Here is a 15,878-nt window from a genome sequence, read left to right as displayed (position 1 = left end):
TTTTCCAGTCTCCCTCCTCTCCTAACCCAGCCCCTGGTGGCCCTATTCCCCTCCTGCTCCATATAAGCATATCTTATCTTTGGGAGTCTGATTGCTGAGAGGAACCATGAAAATTATCCAGTCAGGTGGAAAATATCATCTACGCCTCCTTCCTCCTGTTCTGTGCCCAGGGCAGACATCACTAATTGACACGAGGATTGTTCCTTTTGAGTCTAAAAGCAGTTTCAAATTTTCTTTAGCTCGCATTCCAGAAAGTCACCAACAGTGTTTGTACAACAGATGAAACCTGTTTCCTAATTTTAATTTTGCCTAACTTCACCTTACAATTTTTATTTAAATACTTTTTATTTAAAGATTGTAGATTATGCTATTGTTTTTATTTTTTTAAATTTTCTTCTTTTTCCCTCCTCTGCCCTTGATTCCTTTACCTTAAAAACAACAATAACCAAAGGAAATCTTTACTGAAAAAATCCACGTCATTAAAAATTAATCCTTTCAAAGTATACTGCTCAGGGGTTTGGGGGATATTCACAAGATCATGCAAACTTTGCTACTCTCCAGAACATGTCATTACTACCCCTCCCCAAAGATACCCTCACTCCTCCACAGTCAATCCCCACTTCTCCCTTCTCCCCATCACTCGGCAACCACTAATGTATTTTCTATTTGGATTTGCCTGTTTGGGACATTTCTTATAAATGGAATCATGTGATATGTGACTTTTGGCGTCTCCCAAGTTCAGTTGTATTCCTTCTGATTTCAACAGGCAGTAAAGCATTTTTGAGACCCCACCAGTGCCGTGACCCCAGACTCTGCCCACTGGGAAGCTGGCTCTGCCTCCCAGGTGATCTCCCATTCTCCCCAGAGCAACCCCAACTCTGCAGGCCAACCCTGCTGCAGTCAATTCCTGACATCTTCTCAGTGCTGCAGTAGCCCCGAGAGTGCCCAAAGGCCAGAACCTGAGTGGGGGACTCTGCCTTCTCCCTGCGTCATTTCAAGCCTGCCTGGTTCTCTGCAGTGCATTGCACGGCACTGACCCAGCAGTCAGATCAGCTGTCCTCAGGCTCCATCCACCTCTGAGCCCTGTAACTTTGATCCTAGCCCAGGTTGGTCTGTCTGGCTTCTTTTTCTTTTAACTGTTTCCTCCAGAAGGTTTCCTTCTGCAAAGAGGCTGTCCACCATCAGGGCTGAATCCTGGGTGGGGCTGGACAGGGCCGGGCTGGGCTGGGTAAACAATCTCTTTTTCTTCCCCTATTGTGAGTGCACTGCTTAGGAGGCAGCTCAGAGTCCTGGTGGAATAGCAAGTGCTGAGCACAGAAAGCCCGAACTTATGCCTTTGTCACTTTTCCTGGCTCCTCCTCTGCAGCCTGAGCCTGTTTAGCTGGAGGGGTGGGAAAGGAAGACTGTCAGACTCTCCAAAGGGACTTCCAGAAACTGGGGTGGGGAACCAGCCTTTGAGGAGAGGCCCACACAACAGGGCCTTGGGGAATTCACATCTTCTGCATGTGATTCAGTAGAGGCTGGGAATCACAGGGGTGTTCCCAGGCATGTGAGTCAGCAGAGGGGCGGGGCAGGGGGGCTGGATGACCACCACTCCTTGGAACCTACCTGTCTGCCTGATCCCTCTTGATGTCTGCAGTCCCTTAATCAAACCTCCCCTGAATTCCCACTTTGTACATGAATAAATCTAGTGCAAGCTGCCATTGGGTCCCTTATAGGAGACCAGGACACCAGGCAAGAGTGTAAAGAAGTCCACTGTCCATTCATTCATTCATTATTAACATGTTTTCCTAAGCATGAGATGCACTCCATGCCATGCTAGATGGTGGAAATGCAGAAGTGAGCCAGGCATGACCCTCAAGGAACTTAGAGTCCAGTAGGGACAATAAATTAAAGCACAGTTTGGTAAAGGGGACCAGGAAATAGCACCACAGAAAGGACATCAGTCTCCCTGGGGTAGTGCCAGGTGTTGGAAAGATCTAGAGAGGATCTTAGTCTGCACTGCCTGCCGTAAAAAAAATAAAAATAAGAGCAATTAAAACACAGACACACACAGACTGAGTGACTTAAACAACAGAAATTTATTTTCTCATAGTTCAGGAGATTGAAGTCCAAGGTTAAGATGGCAGCAGATTTGGCTTCTTCTGAGACCCTTCTCTTTGGTTTACAGATAACCCTTCTTCTGTATTTTTGAATGACATTCCTCTGTGAGAAAATCCCTCATGTCTCTATATGTTCAAATTTCCTATTTTAATAAGGAATGACAGACTTATTTTAACTTTATCACCTCCTTAAAGGCACTGCCTGAGCCCTTTCATGCTGCTCTAACAAAATACCTGAGACAGGGTGATTTATAAAGAACAGAAATGTATTTTCTTATAGTTCTGGAGGCTGGGAAGTTCAAGATCAAGATCTCAGCAGGCTGGCAAGGGTTTGATCTCTGCTACCAAGATAATGCTTTGAACATTACATCCTCCAGGGTGGAGGGACTCTGTCTTCACATGGCAGAAGGTGGAAGGGCAAATGGGATAACTGCCTCTGCCAAGTCAATTTCTAAGGACATCCTATTTATGAGGGTAAAGCCCTCATGACCTTATCACCATTAACTGCTCTCCTTCTTAATAGCATTGCACTGACCATTAAGTTCCAACACCTGAATATTGGAAGGGACACATTCAAACCATAGCATTCAGTCATGTTTTGGGATACTGGAGGTTACAGATTCAACCTACAAATTTTGGGAGACACCATTCAGTCTCTATCGGAGAGGTTACCTTTGGGCTGTGCCTTGATAGTAGAGTCAAAAAGAGTCAGATGGATAGAATGAGGAACTATTATTGATGTCAAGGCTAACAGCAAAGACACAGAAATATCAAACACCTCCCTCCTTTAGGGAGTTGCAAGAGGTTCTCATAGGTGCAAACCTGACAAAGGGTTCAGAAGGAAGTATGTGGAGCATTGACAAGGCTGTGTGTTTCTCTGGCACTGTGTAAGGGAAGGTAGATGATGGTTAAGAACTCAGGTCCTGAAGTTCCTTGTATGAGAGCTGACTATTAGGCAGATTTATTACACACATAGTGTCCTACAATAAACACTATCACAAGGAGTACTTTCCTTCTTCTTTATGTCCTTCAGTGACTATGTTAATGATTTGTTGTTTAATAAAAAAATAAGCTTTGAAAAGTGGTTGTTAGTCAGTTTTCTGTTACTATGACAAATACCTGAGATAAACAACTTAAAGGAGGAAAGGTTTAGTGTGGCCCACAGTTTCAGAGGTTTCAGTCCATGCTCACTCAACCCTGTTCCTTTGGACCTGTGGCAGCACAGTCTCTGTCATGTGTCATGGAAGAGCTGCTCACCTTATGGTGCCTGAGAAGTGGAAGAGAGGAGTAGTCCCAATATCCCCTCCAAGGGCATGCCCCAGTGGCCAAAATTCCTCCCACTTGACTGCAGCTGCAAAAGATTCCAGCACCACAGACTGGGGACCAAACCCCATGGACCATTGGGAGATGCTCCATATCCATCGGTAGCAATAGTCAAGAGGCAGCATATGTTGGAGAAGTCAGAGGGTGAGAACCTCCGTACTATGTGTTGACTGGGTTTAGTTCTCTGGTGCTGAATGGAGGGAGGAAAATATTAAAGTAGGCTTGCGTTGTAGCAAAGATCATTGTTCCTTTGGGAATATTCCTGCAGAAGATGAGCTGCCTATCTCGCAGGATGTTGGCAGGGGCAGTGTATTTATAATCAGCTCTCTCCATCGCCCAGAAGGCACAGCCCTCAGAACTGGTAGCTAAATCAAAGCATCAAAGACAGAAATGACTTAAAAGACCTTCTAGAAAATGGTTGAAGGTCCTGAAGGGTATTTTTCACATATGCTCTCTTATGAAGGGCTTCAGAGTTTGTTTTTAAGTTTTCTTGAATCTTGTAACTGGAAGCAAGCTTGAAAATCAGTCTACTCCCCCAGTTTCTTAAAGGATAGTGGACAGAATCATGAGCCTCGGTCGGAAGAACAAGATTCAGTTCAGGGTTGACTTTGTCAAAGCTGTAACTCCCTGGTGGCATCACCAGTAGACGAGTCTTTCTGGAGCAGTCTCTTCTTCCATTTCTAAAATCAGGAGCAGGAGATAACTTACTGTCGTCACCTGCCTTCAGATTAGGTTTCCATAAGGATCAGATGAGGTAACTGAAGTGATTATGCTTTGAAATGACAAATTTCTACACAACCTCAGCCACTTCTCAGAAAAGCAAGACCAATGGGTTTCCAGAGTAGATGTAAAAAGATGTGTCTATAGTTCCCAGGCTCTGCACATTGCAGACATGTGGTTGTTGACTGGAAATAGTCACAACTGAGCTCCCCAAGATAAGTCCTGAGTATTGGTATTTTTTCAATAATCCCTATGTAATTCTAATATGCACCCAGGATTGAGAAGCACAGCAAACAGGCCAATCCATCTGATTGGGTTGTTTTACACCTTCAAGCATAACATACACCCTCCATAGCTGTGGTGGTAAAGAAAAATTTATCCTTCCAAAATGCTTCCCGTGCAGGGAATCAAATCCTCCCACCTTAGGGCTCTGGGTCTCAAAACTAAATATACCTAAGGTTTGTCTGGGTTGCTTATTAACAAGGAAGAGTTCAGCATCTCCCACCCCCCCAGGGTCTGATTTAGTCCATCTGAGAAAGGAGTCTCAGGAAACCTCCATCTTAGTAAAAAAGTGGTATAAAGAGAATACAATGGACTCAAAAGAAAAAAGAAGTAATTTAAGTTTTATCCTTGCTCTCATATTAACATGATGGGCATTAGGGCTTAGCTACTGACAGCAAGCAGAACCACAGTAGCTGTGGTTTATTGAGCACATTCCATATGCCTGGTACCTTAAATACAGTATCCAAAATCTTCCTAAGAGCTGTGATGGTTTAAAAAAGTATAAAGTGAAATTTGAAAGTTATTATTAACTTCCTCACCCATCCCTGTGTGGGTTTATAATCTCTGAGTCAGAGAACTAGGTTAATTATTAATTTAATTTTATCCATTTTTATTAAATGTCCCAAAGATCTAATCATCAAATTATATATTATAACACATGAAAGAGAAAAAGAAGCATATAAAAATCAAACCATAATTAAAATGAGATGTCAAAGATAACATTCCAACAAAGTAATAATTAGGGTTGGAATTCAGGACCACCTTGGCTGAGTTCCTATTTTAGTCTTTTTTTAATTACTGACTTCTTAAATTTATGGATCCTCAATTATAATTCTGAAATTATAAAACAGGGGCAAGATTTTTAACAAAATATATAACCAATTCATCTTCCAAGCACTAAATCTTCCAGCTGTTCCTCCCGTAACAGTCAACTTCTTTCTCCACTCAGCCATATACTTGAGACGATGAGGGGGAAAATATCTATGTTTGACATCATGATATGACGTTTGTTCTGCTGGTCACTGTGGTATAAAGCCAAAGTCAAGCATGTCTCTGTCACTAAATAGAAATTAATTTCACAGGATTTACTTTAGAAACAAACATAGCTCTACTCATTGAGCTTTGATTCAATGTCAACCTCATCAACCTCTTGTGCTCATTATCTTTAATGCATATCCTAAAATAAATGCCCCCAAAGGATTGGCACTTGGTCAAGTTACACACACACTCTCCCACTGTGCTTCTGGACCACTACTAGGCAGCAGTTTATTGGCAAACCACTGATTCCACTCCCAGGAATTTAATCTTAAATATGATCACCAGTGTGCCTGAATATTAAGCCCTAAGGTTGTTTATATCAGAGCATTGCTTTCAAAGGAAAAAATGGAAATAATATAAAAACCTAAAAATAAAAGATGGCAGCTGTTCCCCAATTGATGATGGTTTAACGGTTTTCAACTTCACAATCACGTGGCAATGCACCCCAGCAACCATTCCACTTTTCACTTTTAGTGCAGCTGATTGCACTGAGATATTTAAGTAATACTTTAATACTATAAAATGGGCTTCATGTTGGATGATTTCACTCAGCTGTAGGCTAATGTAAGCATTCTGAGCATATTTAAGGTAGGCTGGGCTGTTAGATGTTTCATAGGTTGGGCATATTAAACGTGCATACGACTTACAGTATTTCAACTTGCAATGGATTTATCTCTGTGTAACCCCATTGTAAGTCAGGGAGCATCTGCAATTAAATAAATATGGTTTAGCATTTAAAAAATCTTCTTAGAGAACAGGTAACTGTTCATCCAGAACAGTTGTGTGGGTATGTTTTACCACCATTGTAAAGTCTAAAAATCATGAAGTCAAACCTTTGTAAACTGGAGATGGTCTGTAATCTTTTATTTTTAGACACATGTTCATGAAAAATGTTCTTGAGATTTTTTAAATGAGAAAAAATTATAGAATGTTATGTCTGGTGTGATTGATTCCATTGTGTGTGTGCGTATATATAAAACACTCATTCTCCCAATATTAGAATACTCACCAAAATGTCTCTGAAGAAGCATGATTTTTCCCCAGCTGAGATCACTTCAACTTAAACTTCAGGATCAACCTTGCATTTGCTTTAGGACTGACTTTGACCTTAATCAGAAGAAGTACAGGAGTCTTGTTTGGTATTAGCTAGTGATTAAATATTTAATTAAACTCATTTTTTGAAAATCAACTCATTTTAACCTTAAGTTGTAGTAACTGGGGTTCCACATTTCTCTTGGAACCAACTTTCCATGTTATGGCAGTCCTAATAACAATTCTGGGGTATTTATTTCCTCAGTCAGTAATTGAGGAAAACAGAGATTGGAGCAATGGGGAGGGCCTCCCTGGTCCTCTCTCTTTTCTTCAATTACTGGTTCTCACTTCCCTCACTGACCTTATTAGCTGACATCTACTCCCAGATGTACTGACCATCTACTGTCCACTTACTAGGAAATACCTTTGATCTCTACGGAAGTTACTTCTTATACAATATTTGCTTGAACTTCTACCTTTCATATTTCACAATACACATATTGATTTAATATTTATTGGATGTCTACACTAGTCTTGTAATTGTGAACAAAGCCCAGTCCCTGATTTCAAGGAACTTACAGTCTACCAAAGGAGACAAATAAATAGGAAATATCAGTAGCAGAAAACTGCAAAATATGTTATTTAAATTAGTCCATTTTATCCTTACTGCAATCCTGTGAGGCAGACATTATTACCTCCATTTTAGTAGAAGTGGAAAGTGAAGCTCAGATAGGCTAAGCAGGCCGGTCTGGGTTACACAGACTGGAAGATGTAGAGTTGGGTTTAGAACTTGTCTGCCAAATTTTGCTGTACTATTAATCCTCATTTTTGTGTGATAGTGGGTCTCAGTACAACCTGTCAATACACACAAAACAATCTGCTGAGTTTTAATTGGAATTATATTGAATTTACAGAGAATTAACAACTTTGTAAAATCTTATCTTCTAATTCATCAGCATATTTATCCTTCCATATTAGTCTTTGGTAATGGGTCTTCTTAATTCTCTATGTGTTTTGTCATTTTCTATGTGTCTTGCACACATTCCTTAGACTTGTTTTAAGGTATTTTGGTGGGAGTTTTTGGATATTTTTGGCATCATTTGTTAAAAAAGTTTCACTGGTAGAGTAGAGGAGGTGGAATACAGGGAGGGAGGAATAAGAGGAAGGCAGGAAATTGGGGATTGAAATAGAGTAAATTAAATTCTATGCATTATGATTATGTCAAAATGAATTCATTTATTACATACAACTATAATTCACTAATAAAAGCAAAAATACATGCTTTTAATAGTGTTTCTGTCATATAAAAAAATCTTTGTGTATTGCTCCCACATCCAGTAACCTTGCTAAATTTATTTATATATTCTAATAGCTTATCTGTGGAATTTTCCTGTGTATAACAATCTGGTATTATGCAAGTAAAGATGGTTCTCATCTTTTCCCATCCTTACATGTTTTATTTATTTTTCTTGCTTTACTATTCTGACATCATTTAATTATCTAAATAAATGACAGATAATAATGATGTTATGTGATACAGTTTTTTTTTTTACTGATTTCACAAGTTTTTGTTGTCTTTACTATATTAAAACTGAGACGTTTTTACCATTATCTAGTCTGTAATCTGATGCTAGCCAGAGTTGGTAGTGGGTGGTACCCAGAGAAGCCAAGAGTTGGATCTGTGTATCTGTATGAAAGCTTGTCTTTATGACCCATTTGTTAGTAAGGGTTTCATTCTATTCTCCATAGCTCACAGATGACTTATTTGTACTGCCCTGCCTTGTATATACTTCTTTATTCAAGGGAGAAAGAGACGGGGGGGGGGGGGGAGAGAGAGAGAGAGAGAGAGAGAGAGAGAGAGAGAGAGAGAGATTAACTTTGTTAAAAAGCTTTCTCAACCCTTATTATTCTGTTTTGTGACTGACACCACCATAATGCCCTGGGGATCTCTCTAGTGTTCTCACTACACTACTATGAGGCTTTTGAAGTTCCTATAGGCAATGGAAAATCAAGTCATGGTTAACTTTGGATAAATCCAATGCTTGGTTTATTCCTGTGCTGAAGAGGCCAGTGTTTATTCCTATGTTGGAGAAAGTCACAAAATATCATACATGCCCCAATTTGGAGAGCCACACTATCACTAATGTTGGTCAATGCTCTACCTGAAATTTATCTATGACTGAGCATCAAATGCTGATATCTATTCCTAAATAATAATCCTGATATCCTTTTAGATTTTATCCTTATATTATATTGGTGAAGCAATTGTGGAAATGTGTAAGATTAAGACTCTTATACAGTATAAGATTATGCACTTCAGATCAGATATGTGCCCCCTGAAGTAACTTCTTGACTTTGTGACTGATAAGAATATGGAAAAAATGCACATGAACATCAGTACTTCTTCTCATGAGGAAGAGTGAAGCCTTATAGATTGAAAGTTAGGGCTAATAAATGCCTGAGGATAAAAATTCATCAAATGAATTGTACATCAAATGTACTGGTTACACACAAGTACAAAAGCTTTCTCTCGTAGATTATGACAAAGTGATTGTCACCTAACATGTCAATAGGATTGCATAGTTGTGATAAAAATTCAGATATATGGGTTGATATTTCTATTCATCAGTGTACTACATATCCATATTTAATAGACATTTAGTTTTAAGCCATGTGTTCCAGCATATGAGAAATATTTTTTAAAAAGCTTTAACTTAATCTTCATTTTAAATTTGCTTCACCTTGGCAAAAATATTATGTGGTAATCAAGTCCATTCAAAATAATCTTGTTCTATGTCAATTTCTATCAGTTCAGTTTTATCTTTCTTTCTTTCTTTTTTTTTTTTGGGTGCTGGGGATCGAACCCAGGGCCTTGTGCTTACAAGGCAAGCATGCTACTGACCGAGCTATCTCCCCAGCCCAGTTTTATCTTTCTTAACCCTATCCTCACTCTGTGGTCATGGTCTGTCATATATTGGCATCTGCTCTGGTTAGGTACTATCTGGTTTTTGAGTACAAATATCCCTCTGTGCTGGCATCTGCTGGGATTTCTGACTATATCTAGTTCTTTGTTAAATAGTTTTTCTCACTTTCTTTCTCCTCTTCAAATATTAACTTCTGTTTTCCTTTTTCAGATATTCTGTGAATGAAGTCATGGGAAACATAATGAGGTAGCATCTTATTCTCTGCTCCTGATAATCCCCATAGCTATTTCCTCTCTGCCCCATAATATACTGAATGTTTGTGAGTCTTCCACGTCCCTAAATTGCAGGTAGGAACAGGGAAAAAATCCATCTTTATTTGGACCTTCCAAACTTAACTATCTGCCTTCTGCCTACATATGCCAATCTAGAGTCTAACCTCAAGGAATAGGACCTGTCTCAGATACTTCACCATAACAAATGATCTTCCTGTGTCTCCATCTCTTCTTTCTCCCATGACCAGGAGAATCCCCTCATATTCTGTGGATGGAATAATCCATTTTAAAATTTGAAAAATTCTTCAAGTACTGCTTCAAACCTTTCTATTTTGTCCACAAAGACTTTTAAAACTAAAATGCTAGGAATTTGATGTTTGATTCCTTCCTTATAATTCTAACTGAAACTTATAGATATTTTATGTCTATAAACCTAACTGGGGTAAAGAAGAAGGGTCATATAAAAACCATTTGTATGTATAAAACACAGTGATTAATACCTCATATTTGTCTATTAATCTATCAATCTATCTATCCTACTATCCATCCATCTACTCATCCATTTATTCATTCAGTCATCCAACATCCATTGGTGCTTTGAATATTCTAGGAAAAAAATGTTGAAGATGCTGCTTCACTTGGGCATGTCAGTGCAAAATATTAAAAATCAAGACATCCTGAAGGTTCCAAAACATATGTTAGCTTTAGTAGGTAGAGTAATGACCCCAAAGATATACACATCTGTACTGAAACCTGAGATCATGATAAGTTACATAATGATGGGGAGATTAAGATAGCAAATTAGCTGACCTCAACATGGGGAAATTATTCCAGATTATCCAGTGGTCCCAATATAAACATAACAGTCCTTACAAGAGGAAGAGAGAAGTAGGAATTAGAGACAGGAAAATGTTTTGCTGCTGGATTTGAGGATGGAGAAAGGAGCCATGAGCCAAAAAGTGTAGATGTCTTAAAAAAACTGAAAAAGGTAAGAAAATGGATTCTCCCTTAGAGCATCCAGAAGAAATGCAGGCCTTGCAGACACCTTGGTTTTAGCCTGTTGAGACTCAGTCTGGACCTCTGACCTGCAGAACTGTAGGATGCTACACTGTGATGTTTTAAGCAAATGAACTTGTGGTGATTTGTTACAACAATGATAGGAAACGAATACAGTAGCAACAACTACATGGTCATAAATAATTGCAAATTAATTTAAAACTTGGCTAACCAACAGTGAAGAAAGAATCGATTTTAACACATTAAACACTTAGGTGCCACCTCGTGGTTCAAATGACATTGACCTGTAACAACCCCAAGAGTAGAAGTATTATGCTTCAAGCACAGCACTAGGGTTATTGTTTCTAATTAAACGATTTTTTTAAAAAGTTGGAAATGATTCATTTGGACCACCAAATAATACAGTGGAGAAAGAGCTCTGCATGTAAACATTCAGGAACATAGCATTCTATTGCAAAAAAAGTGACACAAGGTAAGATGCCAGCAAGGTCTGCCTGGAAATCAACATCACTAGTAAGGCACCAATAGGGGCATCTTTTACTCCCTAAGGACAATTAAAGTTTTTCCCCAACCTCATGTGAAGTGTGATGTAAATGTAGCATTGTTTTAGCTGAGAAGGACACTTACCATTTTCTATACGGTAATTCTGGTCCCTTTGTGCATACACAGCACTTTCAGAGGTGCAGGGTACTTCACCCCCATTAGGATGGCTAGTATAAAACAAAACAGAAAATAAAAGGGCTATGAGAATGCCAAGAAGTTGGACTATTGGCAGGACTGTAGACTGGTGCAAAAACTGTGAAAAACAGCATGGCATCTCCTCAAAAAAGGAAAAGCAGATCTATCATATGATCCAGGCATTCCACTTCTGGGCATATATATTGAAAAGAATTGAAAGCAGGATCTTAAAGAGATATTTATATATCCTTATTCATAATAACTCTGTTATTATAGCCAAGGGGTGAAAGCAGCTCAAATGTCCATTGAAAAATGAGTGGATAAACAAAATGTGATATATATATGTATGTATTTAAAACATATGCTATTATATCAATGATTGGTAGGGGAAATCAATGTGAAAAAAAAAAAAACAGTCACAAAAGGCAAATACTGTATAATCTCACTTACGTGAGATATCTAAAAAATAGGCATATCTTGTTGCATTGAACTTTGCTTTATTGTACTTTGCCAATATTGCATTTGTTAAAAATTGAGACTTTGTGGCAACCCTATAGCAAGCAATTCTATCTGAATCATTTGTCCAACAGCTGTGGTGAGTTTGTCTGTCTTTGTCATGTTTGGGTAATTGTCACAATATTTCAAACTTTTTCATGTTGTTATATCTATTGTGATGGATGTGACCAGTGATCTTTGATGTTTATGTTGAATGGGCACGTGTCTTGGTTTCTTGTGGGTGCTGTAACTAATTGCGACAAATTTTGGGTTTACAACACAAACTTATTATTTTTAAGATTGGGAAATGCAAAGTGGGTCTTAATGGTCTTAATGGTCTTGTCGGCAAGACCCCATTCCTCTCTGGAGGCTCTAGAAATAATTTTCCCACCTCTCCATCTTCTGGGGCCTGCCATGTTCCTTAGCACCAGTCCTGCCACCTTCAAAGCCAGCAAGGACAGGTTCATTCCCACACTCAGTCATTTTGGCCTTCCCTCTTGAAGTCAGAGTTCACTCTGCCTCACTCTTCTAACTCCCTTTTTCTCTCTTAAGGATCCTTGTGAATACATTGGGCCCATGCAAGTTATGCAGAATAGTCTTCTCATTTCAAAATCTGTAACCACATCTGCAAAAATTCCAGTTTGTAGGAAAGGTGACTTTTTCAGTTTCTGGGGATTAAGACATGGCTCTTGGAGGTGGGCTAGAGGTGGATACTTTTCTGCTATCCACAGCATGGAAATTATATAATGGTTTTAGTTTTCACCATGTAAAATAACCAAGTTGGAAGGAAAAAGAAAGAAAACATAAAAACAATACACACCAGGGCATTTTGCATGATTCTATGCATTCAGTCTTCAATAAAAATATGAAGCAGTGCCTTTACATACTGGAAGTTGAAGACTTTTACTGTTTCATAACTTGCCCAATTGTTACCAGTTGATAACAATTATCATTAAAATTCAGGTTTTGATGAATCTGGAGTATTCCTCAAGATCACTCAGTACTGGCACTAAAATACCAAGCTTGTGTTCTTTCTGTTACTTCGTAGTGCCTGTGATCAACTGCAAAGGATACACAAGTCTTTCCTCCTCTTTGATCTATTGTCTCTAGTAAAGTCTTCTGTACTACAAAATTGTTATGAAATGTCCTTTTAAAATTCTCTTAGAAGCTCATTTTACTTGGGAAATATTAATTTGACTCGCAAACGTATAGCTTCCCATAGCTGTGATCCAATTCCTAGAGGTCAGGGCTGGCTCTAATATCAGCCCAGGTAGTTTGAAAGTCAGAGTCATTGATTAGAGGTGCTGATGGGTGGGCAGTGGTGATGGCAGAGGTGTTTGGAGGTTCTCTTCTGGTTTCTTTTATTTTCTCAGAGAAATAGGACAAAATATCATTGGTTGAGACTGAGGATGGGGAGGAAGTGTGGAATTCAGAGAGAATGTATGGAATGGTCTTTTTGGACAGAGGTGTGTCTTATGACTGACTGTGGGTAACATGGTCTTCTCAATTCATACTCCACTGGGGAGGGATGCAGCATTGTTCTAGGGGGTGCCTTTACAGATGCCTTGGAAGATTCTGGAGAAGCAGATGCAATGTCAATTGCACTTGTCATCCATAATGATGAAAGTTGAAGGCATTATCTTGTTTTCACAACAGGAAATATGTAATTTCAGTAACAATGGTCCAGGGAGCAGTTACATTCCCACAGGGAGGGCAAAACTAACTGATGGTACTTGCAAAAAAAAAAAAAAAAAAAAAAAACAGAAAAAAAAATTTTACATTCTCTTATAAGAAGCATTCAGAAGCACCAAGAACCATAGGATCCCGAGTTCTTTCTCACCGTGTGATATTCACTGAGTACCTTCTATATGCCCAGCACTATGTAGGGTACAGCGACATACAACGTAGCGATGACACAATCTGTGCCCTTGAAGCAGACACAATTTTGAAAAACAATGAAAGTATTAGGTATAAAGCTGGCTCTGTCCCAAGAGGCCCTGGTGGAGAAGGTTGAAATTTATCTTCTGTTGATCTAGAATTTGACTTGCATAAAATATCAGCAAAATAGAGGCCAAAAGCAAAACACAAAACATAAAGACTGATTTAGTTCCTATTGTTTTCTTATAGGCATTTTTGTTTCTTAAATGTTTTAAAATGCAGATTACCTATGTGCTGCCACCAAGAAATGCCAACGTCCTATCATGGAAGGTTATTTCCCCCCTGTATTTAAGAGGGAAACATTGACACTTGAATATCTATATTTTATGTTTCTGTTTTTATTCTTATTTTATTATTTCTCTATTTTTATTGATACTGGTCAATAGTTAAGAAGTGACAGATTACGGATTATGTTCATTGATTCCAAAGCCCCTTTGAGTTATTTGAATTTAAGAATGATTTTTTAAAAAATCCATTTATGTCTTGCCCTGTCCCACCATTTCTTTTAGTGCCAGATTTACTGTTGACTCACTGTCAACGATACTGACTCTTATGAGCAGATTATCTGGAAGCGTTCATCCTATTTTAAGAACAAATTAAAAGTTGACTCAGTTGGTGGTGTCTAACTCTTCAACTTAGAAGAGAGAGAATATTAACAGGAATCAACTCTGCTTATTTAACAGGTCAAGTTGGTCTCTGGTGTCCATGGGGACGCTTGAGGAGAAGCCGATTACGTTGAGATGTGTGGAAACAGGATCAATAATTTTCAGTAACTGAGGAAGATTACCAGAAGTCAACGAAGGTTTTAGCAGAGGCTGTGCCACACCGAGCCCAGGACTGTCAAGCACTTGGCAGGCAAAGGAGAAGGTCTAATTGTGGCTGACGATGAGTCATTTGACACTACAGTCACACCTCCTTTCTCCATGTTCCATTTTAGGAACAGTTTAACTTGCCCAGCTAGAGATTGTCTAATTTAAACCCTGACTTACCTGTGTGAATCAAAATGACTCAGAACGTGTAAATAAAACAGACCCAAGGAGTCAGTGGTTGTCTCAGTTTTCTCATAGCTTCTCTTCTCAGAACTGAGTCCTGCATCTTCCATGTGTGCAGAAGATACTAAGTGCTAGATTTGCATTTGCCTGGCAAGGGGAAGAAGAAAAGTCTCACCCCTGTAAATTAGATATGTTCCCTAACATGAGGATACAGGAAAGGATATTTTAAAATTTATGATAGAAATTTTAATCATGCAAAAGTAGAGTGCTGATACTCTACAAAGAGAGATCAGTTCTGCCTTTTTAATGTAAATATTGATAAACAAAAACAGAAGGTGCACATATGTGTTTGTATACATACATACATACTCATATACATTTGCATTTTACTCCTGTATGTTCATCTCCTGTTCCAGCCCATTCCACTCCCCATCCCTCCTTTTTAAATAACCACAGCCCAGATTTTAACAAGACAAGAACTCACAGAAATGGCATATTGGCCTATGAGGTACTGAACAATTAGCACTCAGTGTTTAGATACTCACAAAGATTCATTTACTTCAGTGTCCAACAGGTAGCAGGTTTACAACAATAGCCCTGAGTCACCTAGAATGTAATGAATATCCTATTAATATAATAAACATCCTATAATTTCCTCCAGTTTAGAAGATACTTTAATAAATATTATCTCAATTGACCATCACAAACATCTTGTGTGGTGAACATACATGAATTTTTGTTTCCAGTTTATAGATAAGAAATCCGAACTACAGAAATCTTAGGTGATGAGGTAGAAATATGTAACATATGACTCAAAAATCTTCAACACAATGGTATTAAGATCTCTGAGTTGGTTAGGATGTGAAGGAAATGGCTTTACTTATCCAGAAAAGTTGCATAGGTGGAACATCTAATCTCTGACTGATTAGACAATGCTGTATTTAAAAAATATGTTGAAATTTCGACATGCCTAGATTCTTTTTTCTTGATTCCTTTTAGATTGGCTTTTTCCTGTCATATGTCAGGGGTCACATTGTGTAACAGTAATTGGTTTTCATATTGAGT

Source organism: Sciurus carolinensis, chromosome 7 (genome assembly GCF_902686445.1).
Source record: "Sciurus carolinensis chromosome 7, mSciCar1.2, whole genome shotgun sequence".
NCBI classification, from domain to species: domain Eukaryota; kingdom Metazoa; phylum Chordata; class Mammalia; order Rodentia; family Sciuridae; genus Sciurus; species Sciurus carolinensis.
Note: the sequence above shows the minus strand (reverse complement) of the source record.